Source organism: Phyllostomus discolor, chromosome 2 (assembly GCF_004126475.2).
Source record: "Phyllostomus discolor isolate MPI-MPIP mPhyDis1 chromosome 2, mPhyDis1.pri.v3, whole genome shotgun sequence".
Taxonomy (NCBI): Eukaryota; Metazoa; Chordata; class Mammalia; order Chiroptera; family Phyllostomidae; genus Phyllostomus; species Phyllostomus discolor.
Window position 1 is genome coordinate 114,372,243 of NC_040904.2, and position 8,634 is coordinate 114,380,876.

Sequence of the window (8,634 nt, forward strand, 5' to 3'; positions counted from 1 at the left end):
TAGTTCTGCTCTGTGCTTCCTCACAACCCCAGAGGATAGTGATGAGAGGAACATTCTCGTTTTTCTCCTGACTCAAATCATTTTGGCTCTTGATCAAATACCAAGGGTCTTAGAGATAGTACAATGTTTCCTGGTATTGCATTTTTTAAAAAGAGAAAACCTTTCTAAATCTGCATCCACTTTATGTATTTGGAGGTGGTGTGGTAGATTTTTTACTGACAACAGTGATGCTGAGGGTGCTGATGGCTGGGGCACTCCTCTGGGGTGGGTTCTGTGCCCTGTCCTGTGCAAGGGGTTCTGCAATGAGATCCTGCTGAACACTCCCAACAGGAATGGGCAGCCCACCTCTTTCAGGGTGCTGTGGGTTAGGGTCTTGTGTGTGGTTAGAGCTCAGAAGAGGAGGAACAAGGATCTTAACTGTGTTTTGTCTGCTTCGAAGTCTGTGCCTGGACACTTGGGTCAAGGTCTAAGACCAGACATACCTGTTGACTATGTCGAGACTAAGAGTTCCCCTCCCCCTCCCCCAACTACACTAGAAAGCACCAGGGCTCAGGGATCGACTAATGTTTGATCCTCAGGGAAAGGACGCACCAACAGAGCCACCACCAACTTGCCAAAGAATGTGAAAATGGCCATTAAATGAAGTTACTCTTTATTTGAGAAAGTGACTTTGGGGAATAAGGGTGTGGGTTTTGGGGGTGGCTCTTATTCTCTCGTGGTCTGTAGTCTCTTAAAGGGGGGGGGGGGCGTGCTTTAGGCCCTGGAGAGGCTGAGGGGCTATGTTGCCTAGAGGAGGAACGACATACAGGAGACAAATAGCTGACTCTAGACTCCGGTCCGGACTCAGGAGCAGGGACTGGCACATTTTCCCTGTAAAAGGTCAGACAATAAATACTTTAGGCTTCGAGAGTTCAACAGTCTCTGTTGCAACTGCTCGCCCTGCTCTTGTACCCATATGTCAACAAATGAGTGTGGCTGTGTTTCAATAAAACTTTACTTACAAATGCTGAGCTTTGAACTTTGTATAATTTTTACATGTCATTAAATATTACTTTTTATTTTTCTAACCCTTTAAAAGCATTCTTAATCATCAGTGTACAGAAATGGGCAGCAGGCTGGACTTAGTCTGTAGGCTGTAGTTTGCCTACCCTGCTGTGGAGTCAAGGCCAATCGGAGGAGTGGATCTGTCCATTTAGGGGGTCAGTTCAGCTCTGAAATGAAAAGCACAAGTGCTTTTCCATTGTACCACCTGTGTAACTTTGGGCAAATTACTGGAGCTCTGTGTGCCTCTATTTCTCCTTCCACATAATGGGAATATGAATCATCCCCAGCTGGGAGGATTAAGTGACATGATCCACTGAACATGATCCAGAGAAGTCCTCACTAAGCATCAGCCATCATCACTATGGATACTGTCATGGCTGATGCTATAACAGGAGAATGTGAAATCTCAACACTGCTTGGCACGTCTGTTTCTTCCAGGGGCAGCAGTGACTCAGAGGGTGTTATGGGTGGTGTTCTCTGGACCATCTCTTCGCCTCCCAATCTACTCATAGAGTAGAAAGATTTAGAGGTAGAAGGGCTCTCAGGAGCCTTCCAGTGTCACCTCCCATCCAAGGCAGAAATCTTATCTGCAGCCACCATTATACCAACCCCATTAAAAGTTCTAGTGGCAGCCCTGGCTGGCATAGCTCAGTGGACTGAGCACAGGCTGCAAACCAGAGTGTCGCAGGTTTGATTCCCAGTCAGAGTACATGCCTGCGTTGCTGGCCATGACCCCCAGCAACCACACATTGATGTTTCTCTCTCTCTCTCTTTCTCCCTCCCTTCCCTCTCTAAAAATAAATAAATAAAATCTTAAAAAAAAAAGTTCTAGTGGCATCCTGTGCCTAATCAACACTCTATCCTGACACCCTCCCCCACACTGGCTGCCCTCATGTCCTCATCCTTCCATCTCCATCTTCCTCTGTCCCTTCCTCCAACACTGGTAGCTGGCTTCATGTGAGGACTTCAGCATCTTTGTGCCCAAGCACCTAGGCCATGTAAACACCCAGTCAGCATTTGTAGCACTGAGTTGTACCTCTGTTCCTACAACTGGTTCTCATCCACAGACTCACTCCTTTCCCACCATTTGTGCTTCCTCTAGATTCTGCATGTGCCAGATGCTCCCAGCTGCTACATTGTCCTAACCCACATTTGCCTCAGCGCCCACAGCCTTCAGTGCCCCGCCAGCAATCAGAGAGACTAACCAAAGCGCTGAAGACCAGAAGAGGACTGGCCAGGGTGGGTTTCCATGCGCACTCTGCCTCAAGAGGGAGTGTTTACTTGGGTGGACAGGAAGCAGTGAATTCAGAGAATAAGACAGCCAGAGCCCAGTGAGCTAAGCATACAGAGAAGAAAGTCAAATTTTCCATTCTGTTTCAGCCATGATTACAGTTGTGGGAAATCAGTGCAATCGCTTCGAATTTAAGCTGATTTGCATGGGCAAGTCTCTTCGCAGAGCTGGGTTTTTATTTTCCCACACGTTCTTTAATTTTCATAGGACGTCAACAGACAAGAGTGTAGAAAAATGATCTGAAGCATGTTCAGTATATTTCTGTTCATTTACTTAACACTCAATAATACATATTATGTCAGATACCAGTCTGAGGCTGCCATTTATTCATTCATTCATTCAATAAAAATAGATTGGATATAGTCTGTAAGACCACACTGAGCTAGATAAAAAGGCAGAAGATACAGTTTCTCCCCATGTATTTAGTGGGAGAGACAAACCCGTAAATCAATAACAACTCCTGTAATAAGGGCATACACAGCATATGTCATTTATCCTGGGGACCTGCAGGAAGGCCTGTCACTCAGCCCCACGGAGGTGATGTTTAAATTGTGTCCTGAGAAGTGAGTGAGGATCTTGAACAGTGAGGAGGCCAGTATAGCAGGAACAGCATCTGCACAGCACTGAGCGAGGGTCAGCCTGCACCTTCAGGGAGCTGCAAACCTCGTCCACCAGCAGCCCAGAGCAAAGCCCTTGGTCTGCTCTGCCTGCCATGAAAAGTGCCACAGACATTTATTTCTCATAGCTGGAGGCTGGAAGTCCAAGATCAAGATGATGGCATTTTAGGTTTCTCCTGAGGCCTTTCTCTGGCTTATCAATGACTGCCTTCTCACTGTGTCTCCACATGGTCACCCTTCTATGCAAACATGTCTGGTCCCTCTTTCTCTACTTTTAGGGACACTAGTCAGATTGGATTAGGGACTCATAACTGGCTTCATTTTGACTTAATCAAGTCCTTAAAGGCTGTCTCCAAATTCAGTCACATTCTGAGGTACTGGGGGGTTAAATGTTCAACATACGAATCTGAGTGGGATGCAATTCATCCACAAGCCAGGAGGAAAATGGATTGAGGGGGTTGTGTAGGAGACCATTCTGCATGGCGTGGGCACAGCTCCCACTTGGAAATGCACAGGACCCATGCCCACGGATAGGTTCTCCCATGGGGAATCAGGCCTGCAATGTACCTAGGCCACCATGACTCTTGCTTTTTGCTAAAACTCCCTCACTCTGATTTGTAGCAAACACTTACTGCAAAATAACTTCCTAAAATCCATGCTAAACCTTCCAAGGATGAGTGTAACCAGTTTCACCACTTTTGCCTTTTCATTTGCAAATATCCCTCTTCTGTGATGGGATTAGCAGCATTGGTTCCTTTGTTTTCTGTAAAAGGTAACCACCTAAAGCAAACCTGTGCATAGTAAATGAGGACCATTGTTTAATGGGCAGAGAAAACCCAGTGAAGGCCTGTCATGGCGGAGGCCAAGGCTTTTGCTCCCCTTGAGAGAAAAGCCATGCTGTCCCTTTTCCTCCACCGGATTTGGTAGTCTGTGTGAATATCTCATTTCATTAATAATGATGTGGACACTGTGGGCCACTGTCTGCATCAGGTTGGGGCTGATGCAAACAGCAGTATAATGGCTACTGGAATAGTCCAGGGGAAAAGTGATGGAAGGATGAGGGAACATCAGCAATGGAGGTGGGAAGAAAGCAGGGGATTCTTGAGGTTTGTAGGAACCTTGGGAGTGGGCTGTAAAAATGTTTAAAAAATATTTTTTGTTGAAGAGGGAGAAGCCTCAAGATATTTATATGGTGACAGGCAATCTAAGAATGAGGATAGTGGTGGTGGACAGTTTGTTTTCAGTCTGCTGTGGGTTTGATTCATATGAATCAGGGTCTCTGAGTCTAACTGTGGACCTCCAGAACAGAGCCTGCAACTGGTGATGCCACCGAAGCACTGTCACCCCAGTGAGGTCACATGGGGATGGCAAGATCATCACCTTGTCTTCCTCAACTGCAAACATAGCTGTAGACTCACCTGTGGAGGATACCGGCCAGCAGTATCCATCTTGGCTGCATATGCTCGTCAAACATGCTAAAAACATACACAGAGACAATCAGGTCCTGTGGGGAAACAGGAACAGAAGGGCCACTCCTCACGTGGGGAGCGCCTCGTTCCCCCTCTGGAGAGGCTTTTTATTGGTTTCGCTTGCATAAGAATTCAGGTAAAGCTCATTAAACATTGCTGAGAAGTAAGGATCAAACAATAGATAGCAAGGAAGCCTGAGGGCCTATTTTGAGTCAGGGTCAAAGAGCTGTAAAACTTGAAAGAACAAACTTACTTCTTCCTTGGACCCTTATCATTCAACTGAGAGCATTCTAAACAAAGCAGGTTTCACAGGATTTTACATATTCTTTCTTAGGCCTGATTACCCGGGGAACCCGCCCTTTCCAGCACAGGGCTGCACCACCCTGTCATTGTTTCAGGCTTGGTGGAGCAAGGGAACTAAGGCAACCAAGAGATAAGGAGATTTTCTCCCAGATGATGAGCACTCAGGCTATGTCAAAGCCAAGGAGTGAGGGTCCATCACCCCCTCTTACTGTAGCCCCCAAAGTCCTTCCTTGGGGGCCTCCCATGTGATCGTGGCTGTCTTAAGTCATTCCCCCCTTGGAGAATCTTACCCATCATTGGCTAACTGACCAAGCATTGGGGTTCAGTTATGAATGAAGCAGCAGAAGCAGCGCTCCTGCCAGGAAGATAAGCTATTGTCTCCTTGCTGGCTTACAGTCCAAGGCCACTCCCTCAGCCTTAGCCTTGGAGGGGGTTACAGCTTCTGATACCAGGCAGGGCAGTTCCCAACACTCACCCATGGGCTCTATGATAAATGGACTCTAAGCCTGAATGGTAACATCATAGCTACTTGTTTGTAAATACAGTGAGGTGGGATATCCTAATACCAGAGGGTTAAAGCCAAGAAAACTCACTGCTGGTGAGAAAACTGTTTGGTACAATTCTTTTGGAAGATAATAGTATGTGTTTTAAGGTCCTCACACATTGTCACATTACTTGTCTCAATAATGTCATTTCTGAGAGTTTGGATGCAGAAACAAATAAAAGTGAAAGATATTCACTGCAGCATTGTTTAGAATAAGGAAAAATGAATCAAAGCGTTCACATGTAAAGAGATGTCCAGTACTCCCACATGATGGAAGACAATATGGTGGCTTAAAATATAACTTAGATAATTTTTGTAACATGCTATCCATATAGTGTTAAGTGTAAGATAAAAATTCTACAGTGTCAACACAACTGTGTGAATAAGCCAACAATATAAAAAAAAGACTAAGATATCTTCACTAGCAGTGATTTTTGTTTGCCTGGCTATTGCTTTGATAATGAAAAGATACTAAACATAAAATGATGGCTATAGCTCTTCCCTGATTAGCAATGGCGATGACAACCAGAGCTATTTGTTTTTCTGTTCACTTTTCACATTGTTCTCTGGGATTTTGGTAGAGCACAAATTATCAAAAAAGAAATGCAGGTGCTTTCCTAGAAAATGTATCAAGGGAAACCTCTACATAACCAATCAGGCAAGCATCTTCGGAATGTTTTTATTCTGTGCTCAACATCATTTCATTGTACAAATCATACACTCATTTGGAAAATGCAGAAAAATTGTAAAGTCAGAGAAGTATGGAGAAGCAAAGAAAAATCTCACTTAATTCTTCTATTCAGGTAATAAATGTTGATATTTACAGTAACAGGAATAGATTTTGATAGGAGAAACTGCTGTGTTTATACTAACCAAGTGCATTTAGCTCTGACATAAAACTGATGCTACATTTCAACCCCTCAACAAAGCCAAATTGTCCACAGACAGTGCAGGTTTAAGGGCACTCAACAGTATTGAGCTCCATCTATGTGGTGTGGGGCAGGGCGACAGAGTAGACCTGCCTTCATTGACCTTAAAGTTGAGAAGGCAACTTTGTTGCTATTTTGGAGAGTGTATTCCATCAGTAAATCCGAGAAATGCTATACCCAAAATGTGAGTAGATTTCAGTGCTAAGCCTAGACATTGTACCAGAAGATGAGCTGTGCTGCTCCCTGCATTCCTCCTCATTGCAGAAGCACAGGGCCATCTTCTGTTTGTCACCTCTGAATCTCTAGCAAACCCCCAGTCCTGGAACATAGCAGGTACTCGATAAACATTTGTGGAAATAAATGAAAGCCTGGGGTTCAAATTTCTACCCTATTACTTCTCTAGCTTCAACCCCTGTTTTTAAGTCAGTGACTTTCCAATTTTAATCATGAACCCTGTCTTCCCTCCAAAATTGCAGACCCAGCTAACTAGCTGCCTCACGGACTTTTCCACTTGGATGTTCCATTAGTAGTTACACCATCTGTCTAGCGAAAGGCTGTCTCTTCCCACTGCTTTGTCTCACTCTTTCCTCTTCCATTTATTTGCTCAGCAAATCGTGCTGACTCTATTTCAAATGTATCCTGAATCTATCCTGTCATTTCAATTCCCACAGCTGCTGTGTAAAGTCAGTTCAGACCCTCATTGTATCTTACCTGGATATGAAACCCATCTTCTAACTGGTCTCTCTGCATCCAGTTTTCCTACTTCAAAATATCATCTCTGTGGCCATATCCAATAATATCTAAACTCAGGTATAGTCATACTACTTCCTTCCTTGAAAACAGTAAAAAATTTCCTATTGCCTTAGAATCCAACTTCTTAGTTCAGAAGGCCTCTCAGAGTCTGGCTCCAACTTCCTTTTCTGGTCTCATCTCTTATAAAACTCACCTCTTGCCCCAAAAAGGCCTGGTCTGTTTTAGCCATACAAAATGCCCCATGCCTCAAGTAGGGCCATACCTTTACATAATAGACTGGTCTAGACTCTTCTCCCCACTTTCTTATTGATGGAGCTCCTTCACCTGAGAGCTCTTTCCCTGTATTTGGAGTCCAGCCCATTTGTCACATCCTCTGGAAAGCTTTCCTGGGGCCTCCCAGGTAGGAGCAACCACTCTTTGGACCTTGCTCTCAAAGTACTTAATCCATACGTGTATTATAGTACTCACCTTGACCCGGGTTATTTGTTTTGCTGCTGTTGGCACTTTCAGAGCTTAATATGGTGCCTGATGCACAGCAGTGGCTAGGTCCAGTTTGATCTGCAAACAGACAGCTGTGCGGGGCGCTCAAGGTCTAAGGCACCACAGTTCCCCACCCAGTGGAAGCAGCCCCAGTCTCTGGGTCCTGCCCCCGGCCTCAGCCCACCACACACCCATCCTCTGTGCAGTAGGCAGGTTTCACTTTGCCAAAGAATCCCCTTGGGTTCTGGTATCACAGGCTGATTTGCCCTACCTCTCTGTAAAAGGTTGATTCAGTTGTGATCAATGCATGCTGGGTGATTTAGATTTGTTTAGAGAAGTTCAACAATGGGGACTGAGCCTGAGGGAACCATGTCTGTAGGAAGGGCTTGGGAATGGTGCTTATTTATATTCTGGGGTTTAAGTGAGATACAACAGGACTCTTCACTGGACTTAAGTCTGTGGACGGGTCCATGATGAGCACATAAAAAGACAAATGAAAGGTATTTTCTAAGTTGTACCCAGCTTTTAGCTTAGATTTCTAAATTACAGGACTTCAGGAAGCCTGTTGCTCAGTTCTTCAGAACTGGGCTGGATTCTCCTCCGGCAAATCCAGGGACCTCCCAACAACACTTTTCTTTTCTTTCTTTTTTTAAGATTTTATTTATTTATTTTTAGAGAGGGAAGGGAGGGAGAAAGATAGAGAGAGAGAGAAACATCAATGTGCGGTTGCTGGGGGCCATGGCCTGCAACCCAGGCATATGCCCTGACTGGGAATCGAACCTGTGATACTTTGGTTCGCAGCCTGCACTCAAGCCACTGAGCTATGCCAGCCAGGGCTTTCAACAACACTTTTCATTCAGTGTGTTTTGGTGACAGGAAAGCTTGTTGCTGACCGCCCCCCCCCCCGCCCGCATTAAACTGTAAATTGGGCAAGGTCGGGGCTTGTGTTTATTTCTTCCAGTCTTCTCAGAACTCAGTTGATTATCTAGCTCCTAGTAGATGTTTCGGAAATAGTTGTTTAATTAAATCAAATGAAATCATCCTCATTTTCTACCCCAGGAGACTAAGCCATTCAGTGTGTCTGCAGAATGAGCACTCAAGTATTTATAGACCAGCAACTTTCAACCTTGTTCATCTCATGGCACAGATAAAATAATTACTGAAATTCTACGGCACACCAAAAAAAATATTTTTTGCTGACCTA

At 44.8% G+C, this 8,634-nt stretch overlaps 1 long non-coding RNA gene across 1 annotated transcript; it reads right to left on the reverse strand.

Annotated features, from left to right (window-relative positions):
* Positions 1 to 5,933: 5,933 nt before the first annotated feature.
* LOC118498941 lies at positions 5,934 to 8,062 on the reverse strand. Its single transcript, XR_004901430.1, has 2 exons — positions 7,419 to 8,062; positions 5,934 to 6,516 (listed from the first exon to the last, which is right to left on the reverse strand). It is a non-coding gene; the product is annotated as an uncharacterized LOC118498941 (long non-coding RNA).
* Between the last annotated feature and the right edge of the window lie 572 nt (positions 8,063 to 8,634).